Raw genomic sequence first — 25,387 nt, forward strand, 5'->3', positions numbered from 1 at the left:
ATCGAGACGTCCATACTTACGTTATATGAAAATATTCATATAATTTGGTGATATCTTAGGAGGTATTGCAATTACAATGTCATGGCTCTTTTTGGATTCAAAAGATTAAGCATTCTACGTCGGCTTTCGTATTCACATACGCATAGATTTCTTTTTAAAGTACACATGTATTTTCCTAGCGCTGAGTTATTACAAACAGCTAACAAATATAAAATATACAGAATTTTTGGCTCTTCAAAAAGTGCAATTTATACTAGTTGTAATAAAGTGAGTATATAATTTATCTTTATTAAAGCTGGTAATAAGAGGTCTACCTTACTTCTCTAAAATACTTTGTCATTTATATGGATAACAATTTAATTGATCTGAAGTAACTAATGAAATAAAATACATTGTATAAAAACTAGGCAATGATATTAAAAATATGCACTTTAACTCAATAACATGTGATTAATAATCGAATTTGTTGGTCTTTAATAAAGAGAACGTGTGTATCGGGATAGATTTAGTAGAATAAGTTTTTATTTGAAATTAAAATTAATCTAAATTATTTTCTGTAATGATACGTTTTTATTACACAAACAGCTTGCGAAATATAACATTTTAAAATTATTTTACAAATAACATCTCTAATATATGCAACTATATTTAATGAAGTAAACGATTTCAATTATGCAGAACCCATAAAAATAATAAACACCAAAGAGAGAATTTGAAATATATCATCGAAATTATAAACCCCTCATCTAAATATCAATGCATGTAGTGTAAATAATTTCCATTTGAAAGGTAATACGCCTCAAACAAAAAATTACAGCAATATAAATTGGTTATATCTTTTTCACAAATATTTCGCTGCGACTCATACACAGAAAGTTAATCTGGAGAAAATTACTATCTGTAAACTGTTATAAATAAGTAAGTGTTTAATTTTTCTTGAATATATATTTATATAAATACAATGTATGTATATATCTATATAAATATACATAATTACTATAAATATCAGCACAACAATGTTAAATCTGCAAATTTGCAGAAGAAAAATTTGTTCTTCCCTCACCGGGATTCAAACTCATGCCATATATATCCTTTGCCTTCTGGTTTATATAATCCGTTCATTCTATTTCGACTCTTCAAAATTCAAGAGTCAATCCTAAATTGAGGTAAATTATAAGGCCTTCCAAATACCGTTTCGATTCATAACAGCACTGAAGAGACATTAATTGTCGAAATCCGGATATCGTGTACCAATTTTTGCACCTCATGTTTGTGTTATACCTTCGTTTCCGTAACTTTATTGTTTTCTGTTTGGTATTAAATTAATAACTAAGATTCATTTTGTTACATCTGGTGATCCGTTTATTTGGAAATCGCCATGGCAGTCAGCAGTGTTTAAGAACATCCGTTGTTCGAACTGCTAGTCAAATGCGTTTTGTTTAAATATACTTTTTCACTTTTTTGGTCTTTTGAAAAATGTTGTTTGTGCTGTATTTAGACCCCTCTACCAAGAAATTTGTTTTGCTTGCACACGTATAAAAATTGCGGTTTTTATCCAACGCAATCATAGGTTTGAACGTTGTTTTCAATTTAGACTTGTTTATATTTTTTTTCGTTTGGGCTTGTATTATTTTTGCCTTCGAGTTTATATAATCCGTTCATCCTATTTTATTTTTTTCAAAATTTAAGAGTCAATCCTAAATTGAGGTAAATTATATGGCCTTCCAAATACCGTTTCGATTCCTAACATCACTGAAGAGACATTAATTGTCGAAATCCGGATATGGTGTACCAATTTTTGCACCTCATGTTTACGGTATAGCATCTTTTCCGCAACTTTATTGTTTTCTGTTTGGTATTAAATTAATAATTAAGATTCATTTTGTTTCATCTCGTGATCCGTTTATTTGGCAATCGCCACGGCAGTCAGCAGTATTTAAGAACATCCGTTGTTTGACCTGTTAGTGAAAAGCGTTTTGTTTAAATATACTTTTTCACTTTTTTGGTCTTTTGGAAAATGTTGTTTGTGCTGTATTTAGACCCCTCTACAAAGAAATTTGTTTTGCATGCACACGTATAAAAAATGCGGGTTTTATCAAACGCAATCATAGGTTTGAACGTTGTTTTCAATTTAGACTTGGGGTTATTCGTGTATTGTGTTAGATGGCCTTTTTTAATTCCTACATGAGGGTAACACCTCCCGAAACGAAAGCTGATTTTATATCAGCTATAGTTAGAGGAGGGGATAAGGCGTCTGCGTAATGCGAGGCGATGTTGTCGTAGAAGTGAGAAATAAAAAGTGCAAGTTCCAGCCCCGCTCGGGGAGGTAGTAAAGAATCAGATCTACTCTAACATCGTTAGGTTGATTTTCTGGGCACTTTATATATATAGATATATATACATATATCCGTCTAAATAACAGCCCAACAATGTTAGATCTGTAAATTTATGGAAGCAAATTTTTGTTCTTCCCTGGCCGGGATTCGAACTCATGCTACTGAGATATCGTGGCACCAAATCGCCTTGCACTATGAACGGCGCGCTAGACCACTCGACCACCTAGACTCGATAAAAATCAAGCTTTTGGTGGCCGGGTGTTATCTGTCCTCGTCAGTTTTTATCTAGCGTCGTAACACAGTACATGGTATATAAGGTATGAAGATGGAATATTACAGATCAGCTAAATTATCTATATATATATAGTTTTTTGTGGGATTGTACATATGTTTACCATGAATATCTTCCGTCAGGAGTGAAACCGGTAGGAACAATGTGAACAATGTGGAAAATGTCTTCAATGTGAAGAACAAAAAAAAAAAAAAACATGAAACGTTTCATAAAAAATTCTATCTATACTAAGTGCAGACTCAAAGATGTACGTATTTATTGCTGTTATAATATACTTCCCATAAAAATCCCAATGTATCGTAATCTATGTGCAAACAATATTTCGATTTTGCTGTTTTAAAATTGAAATTGAAAGAAATGCTACAGAACCGTTGTTATTCTTCTAATGGAGAACAAAAATAATTAATGCATTAGAGCTCGGACAAATCTATAAAATTAAATACATTTAAATTCAGCAAAATTCCATGAATGATCTTTTGCGCATTAATGTCATATAAAAACATGACGTCATACAAATGAAATGAACGTTATTCCGTAACGCGTGCGCTCCAAATTCGGATGATATCGCATTACAATGGAATTTTTAAGTAAATGGGTTTTTTTAAATTTTCTATTCTATTGCATTATTCTAATATTTATTGATTTGACGGAAAATGATAGCCAACGAATAAAAATGTTTGGGTTGAGAATAATAAGTATTAAATACATTTTTCTAAAGATGTTTTATTAATTGATTTTATTTTGAGACACAGACCCATTATATCGTTAATAAATCTGAGTACAAGTAATCATCCAAAAAAATATCTAAGGTTTAAGGGTACTATCCTCCAAGAAGACAGTTATGTTATGACATGATTTAAATGATACATTTTGTTTATAAAAAATATTTGTCACTTTTGGTGAACATGTTTTCAACATTTATTCGTAATTCCTAGCTCATTTTCTAGTCTTTTTTCTGTCATTGGTGTCATACAAAATTAATTGTTCACTTATATATCTAAAATTCAAGGATGCTGTTGATGGTATCTAATGCATTGTTTTGTGTCTCGAAATAAACAACGGGTTTTCATCGAATCTTTAGCAGAACAGTTTAGTTACATTGTTCAATCGTCAAGATTTTTTCACATGAAAATATTAACATGCAAACAATGGCTTATATTTAACTTAATTTTTTCTGTGGATACAAAGATACAACATGTACAACGTTAAAAACAAAGTTAGAATTTATATTTTGTATGAGAAATTTCATCAAATTGTAAGAATATAACGGGTCAAAATTCCATTTAATTGAATGATAGTGGTCACGTGTTAAGATTTTATGTATCTTCTCTTTCTCTAGTAAAGTAAATAGTGAAGGTCGCAGATGAAACAAGATCGATTTGAATAAGGTCTTGAGAATTACTGAGAGTTACTGAGAGTCCGTTGCACATGTCTATTTGCATTGGTTTCGATTACAAAAATAATAGATTTTATGTGTAAATTTTTCATCTCGTCATTTTATCTTAACTTTCCGGTGAAATAATAGAAATTGGGTTCCTGTAAATTACTCATAGACGAACTTTCCAGAAACTATAATATTTTTTATATTTGTACATTCAAGATATATTCAGATTGAATAAATAAATACATTTTATTCCGCTATGGTGTTGAAAAAAAAATTAAAAAAGGTAGGCAAATACTTTTATTTTTAAATGGTTTCAGCAGGTGTAATAGTCTGACTCAAATAGTGATTTTTCAAACATGATAAAAATGTATAGGGCATGTACTAAAATATGAATAGGTAGGATAGCTTCAAAAAGCGGCGAAGGATACCAAAGGGACATTCAAACTCCTCATTCGAAATTAAATTGACAACACCATGGCTAAAAAAGAAAAAGACAAACAGCCAAACAACAGTACCAAAAACATAACAGAGGAAACAAAAGACAGAGCAACACGAACCCCACCAAAACTGGGGTGATCTCAGGTGCTCCGGAAGGGAAGGCATATGCTGCTCCACATGTGGCACCTGTCGTGTTGCTCATGATAGTACAAATCCGGTGATAAGTCTAATTCGGAAGGTCACATTCGGAGAAAAGGGGCCGGGATTGTAGATACGACAACTAGACATATCCGTTGTCATCCGTGAAACGGATACCGAATAACGATCAACCAATTCGTAATGGCGTCCATAAAATTTACGAAGGGATGATTTCAACTCCACCACTTGACACTCTTGGTTTATTAGCTTCCTTGTCAGCATCAATCCTCTATCAAGGAAATCCTGATAGAAAATACAAGCCCTGGAATATCGTAATACCTGTGAGATATAACCTCCGTATGCTGGTTCTGCTGGAATGTTGCTACATAAATGGAAAGTTCACAATTGGGAAGTTTTGTTTTCAACCGACCATCATTTTCAGTTTCGAGATGTAAGTCAAGATACGAAGCCGACTTAACTGTATCTGTTGTATCCTTTATCTCAAGTTCGATTGGACAGATGCGTTCAACATAGTCTCCAAATGTTGAAATCTTTAGTGAAAAGAACATTATCTAAATAGCAGAAAGTGAAATTAAAATATACTGCTAACTCCTTTTCTTTCTTCCTAAAAAAAAGTTTCTGTATGAAGTCAGCCTCATATGAATAAAGGAACAAGTCGACAAGAAGATGAGCACAGTTGGTTCCCTTTGGAATGCAAGTTGTTTTGTTGAAAAACACATCCTCCAAACGTAACAAATATGTTGTCAAGCGAAAAATCAAGCATTTGGATAATGTCAGTTTCAGAGAATTTTTTGTATGAATAAAAGTGATTTGTTACGATTTATCCCTCCCTAAGACAAGAAATTTGTATCTACGTAGGCCATTCTGTTTTATGAAACAAAGCAGCACCAACTCTCTCAATCTGTCTTTTAGTTTGGAATGGGGAATACTCATGTAAAGTGTAGGAAATTCAAATGTTTTGATACTATTGCAAGATGAAAGAGTCTTAGATTGCATGTACTCTAAAAGATCTTTGGAATTTTTAAGTATCCACATCTGATTCAGGCCTAGGCCACCTCTAGAATGGGTAGTTTCACAATAACTTCGAAGCCCGGATTCGATTGCTGATAAAATTGATGTTAATAATTTAGAAAGAGGTTTCGTGGAGCACTTGAAAGATCCAGCAATATAACATTGTTTGTAAGGACACTTATTTAGGTTAGGTATCCAATACATTGAAGGAAGATCAAGTTCTTCGTCTTTGGTTGAAATTCCAAAGGAACATAGAACAGACCAATGATTATCCAGGATTTCCTCCTTGGTAAGTGTCGTGGTATATGTTGAGCTTCCAAGTGAATTTTCAATACCCAATTCATTTATCAAGCAGTTTATGTCAATTGTACTTTTCAGTTAAATCGGCAACGTTGTTTATTACAAACGAAGGTCACTTGCTGCAAAAAACATTTTGATGTCGATGTTCCTCCACAAAGACACGATTCTTCATTCCAGAAAATAACCGAACGATAACATCAATTGTGTATGGACAACATAAAGTTTGTTTGGACGCTGTAACAAATTATTCACTCTATCGATAAATTAAATAAAGTTCAATTCATATTTTGAAAATAAGAAAATTATTCTTGACAAAATTATGCAGCTAATCACTAGTCGAAAAAATGGAAATAAACGGGCGATATTTGTCCATGTATTTTGATTGTACATGAAATGTTGTTATTCTTCGAATGTAGGCTCTTAGAAAAACCAAAATAATTTATTAAATATAGATATTTTTGTTTCCCCTAGCCATACTTAACCTTATTTTTAGTATACTCTAAATATGTTTTTTTTTATCATATGTGACCTGCCATGACATTTCCAGAATTATGGATGTAAAGTGTAACGGTAAGAAAAACGCTGTTAATTTTATAAAAGCGTTTTGTCAAATTTTGAAGAAGACACCTTTATTTATATACTGAATTTAAGTTCAGGATGCTATTATGCATTACATATGAATATTATGTGATTTAAAGCTGTAAACTAAACGAGAGAACACATCAAAAAACGTCAACGAGAAGATTGTCATTATGTTTATTTTATCATTGATAATCTATGTATCTAAAACATGAACTTTTTCTAAAGTACGTTTGTCTCCCGTTTGCTTTCAACTTTTCTAAAAATTTGTGCGCAAACATTTATGATCAATATAACATCACCATGTAGTCAATCCAAACATAAGAAAACAGTTATACAATACCATAATTTAACGTATTTACCTGACGACATCGGGATGTGGGTATTTAGTCAAATCTTTAAAGGAAGTTGTGATAATATTAAAAACCGACACGGATAAAAAAGAAATAAACAATGTCAAAATGTTCAGTTTAATTGAATCTTTACTTTGGTTAGTTGATGCAAGCATAAGATCTGTAGTGTGTCTTATACTGTTAGAGGCATATAATGTTTAACAACCATAGCATATTAATGTGTAGAGACGTTGATTATGAGCTATGAAAGTCAAGAAGTTCGTGCATTTTTCCGAATTGGTTTTAAAAAATTCCAAACAAATATACTTCACTATGGGTGAGCATTCAGTAGCTGTCAGTATCCTATAGATTTACAACTTTTGGTTATATTGATAATTTAGAATCTTCATTGAACCTGAAGCACGAATGTTGTGTTAATTAATTCTATTGATGTGTCATTTGTATGAAAGAGTGACATCCCTTTGTATTATGTTTCAATTCCAAAAAGTCTATCGAATCAATGCGTTTATTGTCTTCCTTGAACAGGTTCATAATTTTATCTTTACGTATAGTTATTTTATTTAATTTCAAATCATTACAAAATCTATAAACTTGCTTAGTTTTTATCATTTGTTTATTAAAGACAATTATGTATATCTATAATTTCATTAATTTGTTTTGAAACGTTTAAAATTATTAAATACCAATATAAAGAACCTTTCATTATTTTATAAATATTATTTAGTTATATTTACTTTTTTATTTCTACCGACCGTACAAGACCCTCATCAGTGTTGAAGGTCGTTGAAAACCACCCTCATCATAAAGTTACTTAGTGTGATGAAAAAATCTACTGTGAGAGTACATAAAGTGCATCTGCCTCAAACTAATCATGAAATTGTTTACTTTTAAAGCTGTATTATCGTAATACATTTATAGAAAGTATTCTGTCTACTTTTAATTTGAGATATGCTATTCAGGTAAATAACACATGTTTCATTCTGCTGTCAAGAATACACTGTTTTAAGTTGTTGTCCGCATCATATAATCCCCAACAGCATTGATCCTGCTACTTGTAAAAGCGTTTATTGTTTTAATATGGTGTTTACAATTATGTCAGAATTCTAATGAAGCAGACATGTTGTCTTAATGTATCTGCATTAGTTGATCCCTAAAGACAAATACATGTATGAAATGTTACACCCCTTACACAAACATACACAAGAAATACATACGCACAAACACAAAAACAAAAACAGAACACCATAACCACCACTTTATTCCAGAAACTTCAAACTTATGTCAAAAACTTTAGTGAAAAATTATGATTGGAACCTACATTAAACATTTAAACTTTTTTTGAAAAAGACTATAAATGAAAACCGAATTATACTATCTCCCCATTATGATAAAATATTGGGAAAATTTACCAGAGTTATCTTACATTAATGACAGAGAGGGGCTAGCAAACAATTTTTAATTATAGCTTAATTAACGTTTTAATAATTTTCCACTAAAAATGAATGTTACTTTATTCAAATATAAGGACTTTGTTAGCTAAATCTACTAATTTTATTTGATCTTATGATTTTTTATGACAATAGATAAACATGCTAGATAATTACGGTTTTACCAGTATTGTATTCAAATAAGATTAACTTTTTTGAAGTGGTTTATTCTAGTACAATGATTTCCTGTCATCTCTTCTGCGATATAGTTTTTCATTTATTTTAATATCTGACTTTTTAAATGACAAAAAAAAAATCATAGTCACTTAAAACCTCCATCCTCTTATTTATGATTTTCAATGCTTTTGACTATAGGTATAGAACCACTAATTCAGGCCTGGTCGGAAAGAACATACATGATAGAAGTACCTATTTTAAACAAAATAGTTCCTATGCATAACTGTATCTTTGTCAACAGGTGAAATATTTGGGTAGTTTAGGTATCAAATGAAAGCTTGGGGACTTGGAATCACTGTAAAATCGTTGTTGGATGTTTCTTTTGATTAATAAATAAGTATATAATATTATAATAGGAGGGCACATTTGCCCTGTTGTTCAGATAAGTACCTGTTTTTGTACTATCAAACTTCTGGGAACCAGTACGCTCTAATAGAGCTTTCTTACAATTTGTCGATAGGTACGTACGCTTGACGAATCATACGAAAGACCCGTTTGAGGGATTTCTTTTTATGTAATAATAATCAAAGATGTCATGGGACTCAATTTTTGGACATCAAGGACCATTCACTTCATGCAAAAATTTATGTCAAAGTTGTTATGCAACATAATTATTTTGTGACGTATGATGTAAAAAATTATATCTGGGTGAAGGAGACAACTCAACAAAATTTGTTCAACTACCGCCCCCACCTTCCCCCCCCCCCCCCCAAAAGTAAATTAAAAATTTCTTTTTTTTTTGCATTATTCAAACTAAGAAAATACCAATGCAAATATAAAATCAGAAATATTACTTCCTAGATTTTAAATTTTGAAACCCTCCAAAAATAGAAAAATTGAAAAAATGTCACATAAAAGATAGTACGGAGCTTGCTTATTCATTCAGATGTTCAAATGTATAATACAGGTAAATGATCAAAACGATCAATAATAAGTTGATCTATTATTAGAGCTCAAGGGCGGATTTAAGAGTAGGGTGCACCTGATGTATCTCTTCTCGGAATACATATTCCTAGCCTCATATTCTGGCATTGGTTTATTATAAGCACAATTAAGCCAGATATGGTTTAACCGCAACACGCAAGTTTTTTTCAGTACAACTTGCTGTTTAATTGTCTTTTTTGTCTTTTTTGTGTTGGACCATTTTACGTTTTTTTTGTAGCCATAAATGCTTGAAATTGCAGAATTTAACATAGAAACCAATGGGGCTATGAATTAGTGGTATTATACCATAAATGTGTAAAGAATTGTAAACTATTTTAACTTCAATAAAAATACATTAATAAAGTCATTGAGAGAATAATACTGATCATTTAATGTAAGTTGCATTTACATATATTAAGGACAGCTGAAAGAAAACGATTGACACGAAAATGAGTGATGTATATAGATAAACATATGTATATATATATGTATATAATTAGAAGTCCAAATCCTCAAAATATCTTCTTAGGGAATGACAGTAAAATTGTTTATGTCTATGAAGAAATAACATCAAAAATGTGGTGCACACTGAATAACCCGGGTAACAAGCTATTTAAAAGTGTGCACCATATTTTTGAGGTAATTTCAAATGGACAGAAAAAAATATTACAGTCATTCCTTACAATTTAATTCTAAATTTCATATATGATGGAGTAAATCATGAAAAAACGTTGATGACGTCACTGTCACATGACTAAATTATGTCTATAAACAGTATAGACAAAAAACTTATAGCCAATCAGAAGACGTGTTACATCCAAAATTAAGTTATATAGACATAAACATAAAAGAACAAATACACATTTCCAAAAAAGTAAAAACATTGGTGTGCATGTAGATTCAAAATATATTTAATATTCTTCCAATTCCGAATCAAGGATTTTAAAAAGGCGATTTAGAGGAGGGCACTGAAGCAAGGTTATGAGTGACATTTACAATACAGGTAACCTCGGCTCAGCCCATTCGTCGGTTCCCCCGTCCCCAAAATTGATATATAAATTGAAATTAAATCTTATTTCCGCGAGATTCAAGCAAATACTAGTAATGCTCAATTCATTTGTAATTGTCGTATCAATGTATTTGAGAAGAAAAAGAACAGTACTTTTTCTTTTTTGCTGGTATAATATGAATTATATAAGTTCCGAAGTAGTTTGAAGTCATTAATTGAAGGAAACATTATCTTAACCTGAATAAATTTAGAACAATAAATCAATATTCTCTGCTCGATAGATTTTCATCAAATAGAACCATTAGATATATTAAAATTAATGTACCATATCAAATGCATATATGAGATGCAAAGAACTGTTTGTAATACAGTAATTTTTATACATTTAAATTTTTATTTAGATACGTTGGAGATTTTCCAGCGCCCATAACATACAAAATTTTTGCACTTATCAATTAGTGCGATCGTTTATAAAAAAATTCGCCATCGAATACAGAGTCTTATGTCGATATTCAAAAAGGCACATTTAATGTCAATACAACAAATATATATGTCATCATAACTTGGTAGAAAGTTTTGTTTTAATATGTACTGGCTTTATATGCAAAACGCCTATTTTAGACAAGATATCACCATAAGCCTGAAAATTTTATTGATAGTCACATATTTGAACAAGCACTATAAAAATATAGTACCTAGCAAGCGTTTTTCGTACTTATTGGCTAATTGCATATACCTTTAAGTACCATATGTAAATTTTGTGCATGTTAAAAAAGAGGGACGAAAGATACCAGAGGGACAGTCAAACTCATAGATCGAAAACAAACTGACAACGTCATGGCCAAAAATAAAAAGACAAACAGACAAATAATAGTACAGATGACACAACATAGAAAACTAAAGACTAAGCAACACGAACCCCACCAAAAACTGGGGGTGATCTCAGGTGCTCCGGAAGGGTAAGCAGATCCTGCTCCACATGTGGCACCCGTCGAGTTGCTTATGTTATTACAAATCCGATCATATATTTGTTAATCTTTTGATTTGTTTTTACCAAAACATTTTTTTTAAATAGTGATTTAATTTAGAACAGACTTTTTTTAAAAGGTAGATCCTAAATACACTGAATCTGATAAATGACAAAATCTATATTTGATATATTAATGATCTATTCAACAAGGTCCAATTTTTATTTAACAATTTAAGACATCTAATTTGAAACCAGACAAAAATGATGGTCCCAATGCATACATAAAGATAGTTCCACAAACATTGTACTAGTATTTCGAAAACAGCTATATAAATTATAATTTGATATGATTCAAATAAATGTTATGCCCCTATATCAAATATTTTGTCATTTGTGAAAAGTTTTAAGAAAATCAAATTCCACATAATAGTCACGCCAGTAATATTCATAATAATGCCTGTATAAAAATAAAGTTTTTTGTTTGTTAACTGTAGGAGACGATACCCGGAAAACTATCCACCCTGTATGCATAGGTTCACCAAAAAAGACAATTAAATTAAGAATACTGTCATTTGCCTAAATTTTTAGGAAAACTCAAACCCGTGATATTTATATGCACACCTTATAAATATGAACAAACACTCCAGATAATATAAAAGTGCAAGCTTAAAAACAGTAGACCATGTAGACGGAAACCGCCGTAATCATGTAACCTGCATGCCTAATAATTACAGAAAATGAAAAAAGTTCAACACCCTATCATTTATTGAATATTTTACGAAAATCAACAACGTGATTAAACATGTGATATGCACACTTTTAGTTCAACAACCTGTCGTTTGTGGAGAATTAAAAAAAATCAAAATACTGATAATAAGCTCATTTTTTACAGATCTACGAACTTTAGGAGTTAGCTAGAAACTCGAATGGACAGGAGTTAAACAACGTGAACCCGACACTTTGTTTCGGGTCATAAGCAAATATTTTATAACATCAGTAGTTATCAGTTTTTTTTATTATTGACTTTTGATTGATACAATTCAGAAGGGAACGTTGATAGGTTAAATCAATAGTTGTTTGTGGACAGGGTTTATCCTTAATTGATTCATCAATTCCCAAGTTGTTAAGTTAATTTACCAATAAAGGAATAAGTATCTACATCTACTTTGATAGCAATTACAAGTTGTATTTTAAATGCAGATGAAATGGACATAATATGATATTTATTCTTGAAAGAAGACATGAATTGTCATGTTTGCATAATAAATTGAACCGAAGAACTTGTAAGGGCCTTAATAAATTTGGGACACACAAAATATTCTTATGTTAGATTAGAATCTTGAAAATTATATTTCATATGTGTTGTTTTTCTTCTATTCATTTGACATCAGAATATAAAAGTTTTAAATATTCCTTGCATACATATCTCAATATTAGGACACATGTTTGCTAAAATTAAAAAGTTGTTTAAATCTTCGTTTTTTTTATTGAATTGATAAAACTCGTTAATAATCTGATAACTATTTATAGATTAGTAAATGTATAGAATGAGAGGCAAAAGATTACAAAGGGACATTCAACCCCATAAGTCGAAAATAAGCTGACAACGCAATGGCTACAAAGGAAAAAATAACAACAGACAAACAACAGTACACAAAAGATAACTGAAAACTGAACAACACGAACCCCACCAAAAATTGGGGTGATCTCAGGTGTTCCGAAAAGGCAAGCAGATTCTGCACCACATGTGGCACACATCTTGTTGACTGTATAAGTACAAACCCGGTAATAAGTTTTATTCGGTAGGTCACATTCGAATAAAGAAAGGGACGGAATTGTGGTTACGACAATTGGAACATATCTGTCGTGATCTGAAATTGGCAGGAAAAGTCTCGCGAGTAAAACGAGTTATTTCACATGCGGGATCTAAAATTCATATAAATTACCATCATCTATAAAATAAAGAACACGTATTCTAAAACAAAATCATGAACAAAAGCTGCTTCCCTGCTATACAAATGTCAAGAAACTAGAGGAGTAAATATAAACAATGAGCACTTATTAATATTTCAAACTTTTAATAATTGTGTCTAGATCATTGATCACAGCCTGTAGTAGGTTGTTTATTTCTTTAAAAGTTTATTTATCCAAGTATCTAACAAACATATCATGCGAAGCGTAACGTTTAAAAATGACGGTGCATTTATTGATTTTGATAAAAATGGAGATATTTATATATTTGAGATCCGGATTGTATGGTTTATCTCCCTATACACCTATAAAACGAAATTTCTACATTCTGCGAGTTTTTGTCAGTACTATACTAGTTGGACATCGGAAGTTCGAAAAACAATAATCTTGTAATGTTGTATCGCCATTATGTTTCAGATATTACTACTTTAAAATAACTGTTATCAAAACTATCTTAGTCAATACTATGCTTATTAATTTATTTTTATTTCAATTCAATCTTTGAATGGTACTCAACAAACCAAGCATTACAGAATTTGGGATATTACAGAATAAAAAAAAGCATGGTCTATGTCCAATACAAATATTGTAAATGATTTCTTTGTTTCGGGTCATAAGCAGATATTTTATAACATCAGTAGTTATCGGTATAAGATAAATAACAAGTATTATAAAACAAATTCATGAACAAAAGCCGCTTTCCTGCTATACAAATGTCAAGAAACTAGAGGAGTAAATATAAAAAATGAGCACATATTAATATTTTAAACTTTTAATAATTTTGTCTAGATGATTGATCACAGCCTGTAGTAGGTTGTTTATTTCTTTAAAAGTTTATTTATCCCAGTATCTAACAAACATATCATGCGAAGCGTAGCGTTTAAAAATGACGGTGCATTTATTATAATGAAGCAATTTTAATGATTTTATCTATTAAAACTCTATAGTGCAGATAATTTTGGATTTCAAACACTTCGAAAGCTTGTTAATAAATGAATGCAGAATAAAGTAATTTCAAATTAAAAAAAAATACGTAAAACGTCTCCAGTACTTGTGAACTTTTCAGTAAAGAATATAACCAAGGTAAAGTACTTCACCTTCTCAACAAATACTTCGAAACGACCATTAAATACCAGAGGAAATGGAAGGAACTATCGAAAAACAATCTTTAATTTGAAGCGTTTGTTTTACTTTAAATATATGTATTATTTTTACCTGGCTTCAACTTATGAAGTAAAATATATTTTAAATCTAACATGCTAACACAACAACGACTTATTTGGACTTCTATGATAAATGTCTAATATTTTTCTGATCTTTCTGTTTACTTAAATATAGCTATTTCGATGATTGGTCTCCTTTTAATTCCTCTCATATCTCCACGTCTATCGACTTTCATTAATTGACTGAACTTAACACAAACACATCGTCGTGTGATTCTTATAATGATCTATGTCGACTTTTGATAAAAATTAAGATATTTATATATTTGAGATCCGGATAGTATGATTTATCTCCCTATACAACTGTAAAACGAAATTTTTGCATTCTGCGAGTTTTTGTCAGAACTATACTAGTTGGATATCGGAAGTTCGAAAAAAAAATAATCTTGTAGTGTTGTATCGCCACAATTTTCTGATATTACTGCTTTGAAATAATTGTTATCAAAATTATCTTAGTCAATACTATGCTTATTATTTTATTTTTATTTCAACTCAATCTTTGAATCATACTCAACAAACCAAGCATTACAGAATTTAAGAAATTCATGGTCTATCTCCAATACAAATATTGTAAATGATTTCTGAAAGAGTATTTTGTATTGTATTTTTTCATCTCAAGAAAAGTTAATTTAGATGGTTGTTTATTCAAAAACAATTGGACTAAACGTTGCTCTTCAAGTCCATAAATTCGATTGCTACTAAACCTAAGTCAAAAATATATGATATTGCACTTCTAAAATATTCAATTTCCTAACGTATAGAAAAATGGGATTAACATACTTATAACATTTACACGATCCATTCTCTCAATGATACTTGCATTCTTATGGACACTCATATACTTTACATATTTATGAAGGCAATAGCGCTGAAAAGTATGTATAATTGGACACAAATTTATGTTGAAATGTTTAATAAAAACTAAAACTTAAAAAGTACGTTAAGTTTTCAAGAATATATTTTTTTAATTGTTAAAGTTCTAACAATGCGGTTGATTTTATAATTTTACAACAGAATATTGTAGTATTCGTTAAAATATTTTTTCGTGACATTTTAAGAACTGTATAACCTTCACTTATACTGTAAATTAGTAACGATTTGTCCTTTTCACTTGGACATTTGATGAGTTTTCTACTTCCTTATTTCATTTTCTCACGGCTAAAGGCAAGCTTTGGTACAATTTTTACTCAAACGAGTATTTCTTAATATAAAGTACTTGAAAAAAGATGTAATCATATTCAAATACAATAACCCTAAAAATCGTAAGGCTACATTCATGAATGTGTATAACTGAATTCTTATTATTTGCTGTTCCTGTGTTACACATGCATTGTATGATGGATAAATTGTTAGTATAAAATCATTGGTGAGGTTTTAAAAAGAATTTAGTACCTGTATAGCATTTTAAACTGATATTTGATAACTATTAATTAGAAAAAATGGGATGTATAATTCACCAATTCTGAAAATCATCCAGACTTTCAATTCGGTATGTTTACTAAATGTGACGTAACATTCATAGTAAACGGCGTCTTTCTTACAACTACCTTATATATTTCAAACGGTTGTTTGACAAATTTAACCTTTTTGTTATTCAAATATGTTGCTTTTTTATCTATTTGTTGAAATATGAAGATTATGTTGCACATACACACTACCTGGAGTGGAATGGTAACATTTAGTATTTTTTGACAACACATTCACCACTTATCTTTTATTTAACATAATACCACTTAACGTTCAATTGGTTTTTTGCAGGGATATTGTATGAGACAATGCACCGTACACTCGTCTTTATTATATTCATTGTACAAAGTACAATCAATGGGTGTCCACTTGAATGCCGTTGCACGGACACGACGGTTGATTGCAGCAATAGCAATCTAATGACAATTCCGTCTGACATTTCTAATTCGACAACCAAATTGTGAGTAGTAACATTTTAGTTTTTAGTTTAATTATATAGTTATATGATATAATATAAACAATGCTATTAGTTTCAGTGCACGTAACTCATATTTTTGACATGCGCTCTTTAAAAAAAATATATTGATTATTCCGAAACTAAACGTTTAAATATTCAAATGAGGGGGATATACCAATGAGCAATCAAAATCATGAGGCGATAAAATCAGACAACGCAATGACAAAACAATGCGACGAATAGACAAACAACCCTCTACAAAATCTACACAAAATAAAAGGCCATTAGCTACCAAATTCATGTTCACCGATTTGACTCGAATTCTCATATTTGATTTATAACATACTAAAACTTATATCATCATTTTGTGTGTATTTTGAGTCTGAACGCCATCTAATTAACCATCGAGATGACCTCCGAAGATTGTTTGATTTCATTGCTATGGGTTAAAAAATAAGTTAATCAACGTTTTTACCTCTATAAGAATAACTTTTTGTGGATCGAATCAGTCAACGGAATGGTTCACCTTTGTTTCACTTTCAATGTTGACATTCATTTCCTTTTAATGGCTGAACATGACTAATACATGCATAACCAATCTCCAGCAAATAGGTTATATTGAAGGTCACACATGAATACGGATTCGATGAGGTCGAATTATTCACTTGCAAGTGAATTATTCATCTACGATGTTTCCTCGCTTATTTTGACAAAATTGAACCAAACTGGCTGCTAAAGCGAATTATTATTCCACTTTTTCACTTTCATTAATGATTGAACAACAAAAAAAATCATATTTTAATTTTTTTTTTATCACGTTGCTAATGCCCCTTTAAGATTTCCCAACCAAAAACAATGATGAAGGGTAAGAGGTTTCTGGTCTCACTGGTACAAATTTGTTTGGAAACCGGGACATCGGTGCGACATGTGTGATGAAGTCTTAATCAACTGAAATGTCAGCAAGAGAAATACACTTTTTTCGTATCTTCTGTCGCCTTTCTTATAGTGATTGTAGGCATTTAAGATCTGATAAGACATGTTAAAATAACCAAGAATTATTGTCCATGCATTCGATTCAGATACGTTCAGAACCTCTCAGACATAATCTTCTTTTTTTTAATAGTTTTCAGCTCATGTTCATTCGCGTTCTGTATGCATGAATGTTACTAGGAGCTACGTCCTTTAGGGTTGAAGAAGTTTTAAATCATATTTGTCAATAAATGTATTATATATAAATGTTCTTATAAACTAAAGGTACATTGTTGTTTATCTATATCTTTATAGGGAAGTTTAATACTAAAATTTACGATAAAAGAGATGATTATTCATTCCTATTGTTAATAATCCGTTTGTAGATGGTGACGTTCCCTCGGCACCATCTTATGGTGTTAATGTATCTCATCTAGGTCGATTCACTTGTGTATGTAACAACTTATTTGATTTTAAAGAAAGAAACATCTGTAATACTAAAAAATCATTACACCAGTGTTTTTGACATGTTTGAATATCAAAAACTTGTTAACACTTTTACTTAATTCTATCATCGGTATAAGGACATCATTCGAAAATATAAATAAATTGCAGACATCTTATACTTTCAGGTATTTAATTTCTCATCATTTATGGTAATATTCTATACAGAGCACAAAAATGTCGTCATTTACATCAAAAGCTAACCAAACCTTTAAATAGACTTATTCAGAAGGAGTATACTTACGATACTGTTGACAAGTCATTAACGATGGCAATTTTTGGAATCAATATTGATTCACTTATAGGGTCTTTGCATCGGAAATAAACACATTTATTCTAAAAAGCAGTTGTCGGCATGATACGGGTTACAATCTCCTCGTATGGTTTATGATGGTATGATACTTAACCCCTAACGGGAGGGATTGTGCTTGATTTTCATATGATGAAGACAATAAATATTTCAATCAGTTTAATTGAGGTCTGGAGCTGGCATGTTTATAACTGCTAGTAGTCGTATGTTAATTTATGTTATCGTCTTCATTTTGCCTAGTTTCTATTGTTACCTATTCTAACAACGGACTTGGACTTCCTTTGAACTAAGTTTTACTAGCTGTGCGTTTTCCTGTGTGTTTGTTTATTTCACATTGGCTAGAGGTATGGGAAAGGGTGGAGATCTCACAAAACATGTTTAACCCCGTCGCTTTTATGCGCCTGTCCTAAGTCAGAAACCTCTATCTTTTTTTCGGACGCCATCACGAGTTGGTTGAACGTCATGGAATAACCGTTTCACAGATGATTTCACGGATATGTTCCTTATGTCGTAACTACAATACCCTCCCTTTTCACGAATGTGACTTACCAAATTAGACTATTTACCGGATTTGTAATAACATAAGCAACACGACGGGTGCCACATGTGGAGCAGGATCTGCTTACCCTTCCGGAGCACCTGAGATCACCCCCAGTTTTTAGTGGGGTTCGTGTTGTTTAATCTTTGGTTTTCTATGTTGTGTCATCTGTACTATTATTTGTCCGTTTGTCTTTTTATTTTTGGCCATGGCGTTGTCAGTTTGTTTTCGATCTATGAGTTTGAGTGTCCCTCTGGTATCTTTTGTCCCTCTTTTGTTAGTCTTGTTTCTTGTGTCAAAACGTAAAGCCCTTTATAAAAAAAGCCCAAACATATCAAACGAATAGAAAACAACTGTCATATTCGTGACTTGGTACAGGCATTTCCTATTGGAGAAAATGGTGGATTAAACCTGATTTTATAGCTAGCTAAACATCTCACTTCAAATGGGCATACAGCCGTCAGCATTGTAATATAATCATAATCACAACAAAAACAAAGAACTACTTCAACAAAGACAAATTTATTTCTGCTGATTATTAAGTTCGTTATTGACCCGTGAACTCAGTTATTCCATAATAAAATTAAGAATGGAAACGGGGAATGTGTCAAAGAGACAACAACCCGACCAAAGAGCTCCTAAACAAACATGTGTACTAGTTCAGTGAAAATGGACGTCATACTAAACTCCAAAACATATATTTGAACTAAAATAAAAAATTATACTAGACTAACAAAGGCCAGAGGCTCCTGACTTGGGACAGGCGTAAAAATGCGGCTGGGTTAAACATGTTTTTGTGAGATCTCAACCATCCCCCTATACCTCTAGCCCATGTAGAAAAAACAAACACACAGCAATACGCACAGTAAAACTCGGTTTAAAAAAAGTCCGAGTCCGATAGTGCATTTCTTTTATACAATAATTACAAATTAAAAATATCACAAAAGCTGTATTTTAAAAAGGTTTTTACTGTGTAGTGTATTACTCTTTGGACAAACTGTATCAAAGTTATAGAAAAATCTGCCAGCTCTAACTCAAAATATGGACAATCCTATGAAAAGGATGTCTATAAACGGCCGTTTGTTTGCGATGTTTAAATACGCAGACTCTGTTGTAACTACTTTACCGTTGTCAAATTTGAAATTTTACAAATTTAGATCGTTCAGTGCTGTTTATTTGGAATTCTTATTGACGCAATCGTTCTTGTAACTGTCGTCACCGTTAAAGCTTTAGAATTGTGCTAGTTCATATCGCACATTATTATTTCTATTTAAAGCATATATTTGAACTCTCTGTTGTAATTAGTCATATAACCTATGTCGTGTTTAACACATATTTAGAATTGTGCAAGCGTCTTACCTGATGTTCGGTTTAACTTTTTTATTGTATAAATTTCAAGATTGTTATAGTTTAATCTAAGTAGACTGATATATGATTCATTCAACATCACGATCATATTTACTGATGAAGGATATCTGTTATCCGAAATATTTATAAATAATTACATTTATAGTTCCTTTTTTTGTTATTGGTGTTGTTGTGTACACTTTTAAGGCGTTTATACAATTTATTTATTGTGTACATGTATCGTTACTCGTAACGATCCAGCGCCCTCGTGGGAAAAATCGTTGACTATTATTCAGACGTTTTATATATATATATATATATATACATTGCCTAACAATGTAATTTTAACACACTATTTAGTATGTAAATATAAGAATGTTTAAAATATTTACAAAATGATGAAAATAAACGCAATATTTCGCTAGACTAACTAGCTTTATCAAGCGTGCATCTATCCAGGTGAAATCGGATGTAGATGATAAGAAACTTTTGCAGCTTAATGTATATGTTGCACTTGAATTTAGCTGCCTTGAATATAATTTTTTTACATAATTTTGACGAAGTTCAAGATTTTTACAAAATAGTTAGTTGAAGTTAGCAACGTCCATTGGTCAATATTACAGGATAAAAAGGACGATGCAGTGTACTAAATTATTCTTTATCTTTCCTGTATCTTTTCTCATCTTTTTCGTTAAGACCATCAGGTTCTAAAGTGTGGAGTTGGTGGATCCAAAAATTTTCTCTTCTCCTTCTCGCCGTAGTGTCCCACTCGGTGTTGACTTCTATGATTTGGAAATAAACTTTTAAATATTTTAAACATTCTTATATTTACATATTAAATAGTGTGTTAAAATTACATTGTTAGGCAATCTATAATTTTATTTGTGTAATTGAATTAATCTCTGTACTGATTAATCCACACTCCCATAGATTTGTATGTCATGTGCTGCTATTTGTAGGCACTTATATATACATCCATGCCTGAGAAATAGTTTCAAGACCATTCGTGATCATTGGACAGCAATCGAGAAACATTCTAAGTTATCCAAAATCTTTCTTGAGCCTCCCATGATTGCCTTCAAACAACCTAACAGCCTGAGAAATATACTTGTCCGTGCTGACCTTTCCAAACCTAACCATACTGTAGGTAATTGCCAGCCTTGTGGGGATAAGCGCTGCAAATGTTGCAACCAATTGCAGCATTCATCAACATTTCACAGTAAGACCACAGAAAATACATACAAGATCTTCTGCAATGTCAACTGCAAAAGCTCAAACGTGATTTACGTTCTTGAGTGTCCTATATGTGGTCTCCAATATGTTGGTGAATCTATGCAGCCATTTCACAAACGCCTTAATGGCCACAGGAGTGACCTCACAAAAAAAACCGTATATTCCTGTCAGCCAACACTTCAGGTTACAAGATCACAATCTGAAAGATTTTGATCACATGAAGATCCTTGTGATCGAACAGGATTGTACATGGCACAATAAGCAAAGAGAGAATCGGGAGAAGTTTTGGATAAAAACACTGGGTGTCCTCCATCCAGATGGAATCAATAGAAAGAAATAATTAAATTTACAGTCTAATGTTTATATTATGATATTCAGGATTTTGGATTAAAATCAATCGACCAAAACTTACCTGTATTATTACTGATCTATGTTTACACCTTATACATTATATATCAGTATTGTTAAAACTTTTAACACTGATGAAGGCCATTTGTTGAGCCGAATTATTTGCAATTATTGTATAATTTATATCATCTGTTCAGTTTTTCCATCTTTGTGCGATGATATTCAGCACATTTTAGTGTTTTGTTTTCCATCTATTTATCGGTATTGTTACACAATCTTTTTAGACTCATATATATATAAATATATGTTTATATATATAAACGCCTGAAAAGTGTACAAAACAACACCAATAACAAAAAAAGAAAACTATAAATGTAATTATTTATAAATATTTCGGATAACAGATATCCTTCATCAGTATGATTATGACTAGCAGGTCAATATATATATCAGTGCAATATAAATTGAACATGAATTATTATTAATCATTAATGCAGCCAAGAAATATTTATATATTAAAACGCATGAAAAACTTAGCTTCTTCTGTCCTCAGTTCTAATGACTGTTTTAAAAAATAGCCGATTAGTTTCACATGTTCTATTGATATAGGGTTTGATAATTTAATATTTTTTTGGTCTTTTGAAAGTGACATAAATTCATCTTCCTATTTTAATTTTTTAAACATGTTAAACACATCCAACATTAATTTATTATTTATACTACACTCCAAGAGGAAATGTTCCTCGTTTTCAAGAACATTGCATAGTTTGCAAAGTCTATCTTCTCGATAAATATTTTAAATATCTACCCTTTTGAATTTTAAGATTGTGGTCACATATGCGGAGTTTGGTGAAACACTTTTTTCTAATAAAATCGTTGTACCATATGTAAAATTAAAGCCAAAATTGTCAATTCAACTTTGAACGTTGTGTGTTTATTTTTGACGGTTATATCGAATAATTTCAACTATCACGATTTGGGTCTAAGAAAATTAAGTATTTCAAAACTTTGCTTTTTTCAATGTCATTTTATATAACATATCGGGTATTTAAAGCAAATGACCAGTCATTTGATGTATCAGATTTATTACATGATTCAAAAGTTTGAAAAATCAATATTAGGCTGTGTCTGAAAATAATGATTTTGGAACGAATCGAGGCCTAATATGAACATGCAATATTTTCTTCCAATGTAACATTTCTGGAGTTGTTTCGTAATAGATAATTCTTTCAGACATTTTAATGTACTTTGGTTGGAAAGGAAAGTTACACATATCATACCACATGACTATAAAATGGTCTTAAGCCGTGTCAAACTGAAATTATGTTTGGTCAATTTAGGCCTTAATACATATTTATATATACAAATGCATACAGAAGATATATTTGTTACTTTGTTCTAATTTCTATGCTGAGATGTCATGATACAAAAAGTATGAATGCAGAAGGACTCTTGCATTCAACTTTTATTGCAGACAGTATGGTCTGATGAAATTTTGTATACCTTTCAGTGGAAAACTTGCATTTAATTTTATTCGTAACAGACATGTATGTAAACCAAGTACTATCCAACAAAACAAAATCCAAGTAGTACAATGTATATGAAATGACACAGGTAAATAAAGGCAAAAGTATTATACCGCTGTTCAATAGTCATAATTCGATTAAGCAAAAACAAATGCGGGTTACAAACTAAAACCGAGTGAAACACATGCATCAACTATAGGAGGAAAACAACGGAACAACAGAAACACTGAACTACAACAAAAGCAAATGCCAACATACATAGAAACGGACTGTAAATAACAACTGCCATATTCCTGACTTGGTACAGGACATTTTAAGAAAAAATGGTGGGTTGAACCTGGGTTTATGGCTAGCCATACCTCCCGCTTATATGACAATGTTAAAAATACTGCTAAAATGATAACACTACGTGACAGGAATATATCAGGTACAATCACCATTGTAAAGGGATTTTTTTTTTACAGATTTATTAGAATATTTGTGATGGACTTCAACTTTTATGTACAATGCTCTTCACGTTTCATTAGCATTAAACAAGACAGGTGACCAAAGCCCGTCATACAACATATTTTTCACATATTTTGTGATGATATAATTCCCTCTAAATTTAGAGTTCGCAAATAGTTCAGGAAACTTTAAATAAGCACAGAAACACAACTTCCAAACCTGTCTGATAGAAAATCAGCATGCCAATTAGGCATAAAAATGGAAATAGATATAAAATGCTTATTTTGCCCATAAAATACGAAAATGGGATATTTATACAGAATTTCTAAAAAAAAAAGTAGAATGAAATCCTTTACTTTCACAGAATTTCTCCCTCATGCTCGAGCACACAATTATCTCGTAGTGCATTTTTTTTTAAAGAAAATAAATACAAATTTTAGAAATTGCAACTTCTCTATTTATAGTGTAGAGGACTACTTTCGGGAAAAATTATATGAAATTTACAAAAATATATACCCGCTCTAAATGTAATGATTTAAACTTTCATTAGAAATTTAAATGACATAATCAATATAGGGGTAAATTCAGTAAATAAATATATGTCATCAGGGACCGCCCATTTGGGGGAGAGCTTTCTGTACAAAACTGAAGTCCTGTGCTCTTCTGATTGGTAGATAATGTTTGTAATAAATATTTTTTGATAGATGGATCAAAACTAGAGTTTAAAAAAATAAAAAAATGAATGCTGAATGTACTAATTTTTTTTACTACAGGGTTGAAAAGTAATAGGGGTCAGTAAAGGAATTAAGTGCGAATCTACATTGTTTGTAAACAAGGCCATGTGAATGCCCAAAAATGCCGCATGACCCTATGTTTTTATTGTTGCAAAAGATAGTGCTACATTTGTACTTTCATGAATGATATATGAAAGCTTCCAATTTCTAAAGGTAAATAAGGTATAAATTTAATTCAAGACATAGATTAGCATTAAAGTCAATGGGAGATTTTTAACTGAATTTACCCCTATAGCTGTCAATCAAGCAAATCAATCAAGCTGTTTAAAAAAAATTAATTCCTTGCATAAAGATGTCTTTAGTTAATTAACCAACATGACAACTTTTCGTTGACCTAATGGTTGTATTTTGTAAATACAGCTGTTTCACAAACCACGCCTCTTTTGGGGAGATATATAATATTCATCGATATTTTTTTATTTACCTACTGATTCCCAGATATGAGCCCTATATTTTATCTCGTAGACACAACTTGTGAATGTTATTAGTATAAATACACATGGACAGCGACCAAATTGAATTCTGAGGAAGACCCAAAGTGAAGGGAGGGGTAAGACAGAATTTTAAAATAAGTTTAAACTCTTAGAATTTCGAGGCATATACATGTTGAAAATATGCTGCACAGCCGTGGCTTGTATGAACATCGGTAAATTACATTTGCCTATAATCAAAGTTGTTAATTAAGTGTCGTCATGGTCAAACTTATATGATATTTATCAAAACGGCTTTCTTAGTATAAAATATATTAAACATTACCATTAATTTGTTTCAGATATTTGCAAAACAACAAATTAACTACAATACAACAAGGAGCATTTCAAGACCTACTAGAGT

General features: G+C 31.1%; 1 long non-coding RNA gene across 1 annotated transcript; it reads left to right on the forward strand.

Annotated features, from left to right (window-relative positions):
* The first annotated feature begins 863 nt into the window (after window positions 1-863).
* On the forward strand, window positions 864-25,387 carry LOC127700095 (uncharacterized). The gene is made up of 3 exons (XR_007981426.1): window positions 864-918; window positions 16,372-16,540; window positions 25,326-25,387. It is a non-coding gene; the product is annotated as an uncharacterized LOC127700095 (long non-coding RNA).

This window comes from Mytilus californianus, unplaced genomic scaffold, assembly GCF_021869535.1.
Source record: "Mytilus californianus isolate M0D057914Y unplaced genomic scaffold, xbMytCali1.0.p SCAF_48, whole genome shotgun sequence".
Taxonomy (NCBI): domain Eukaryota; kingdom Metazoa; phylum Mollusca; class Bivalvia; order Mytilida; family Mytilidae; genus Mytilus; species Mytilus californianus.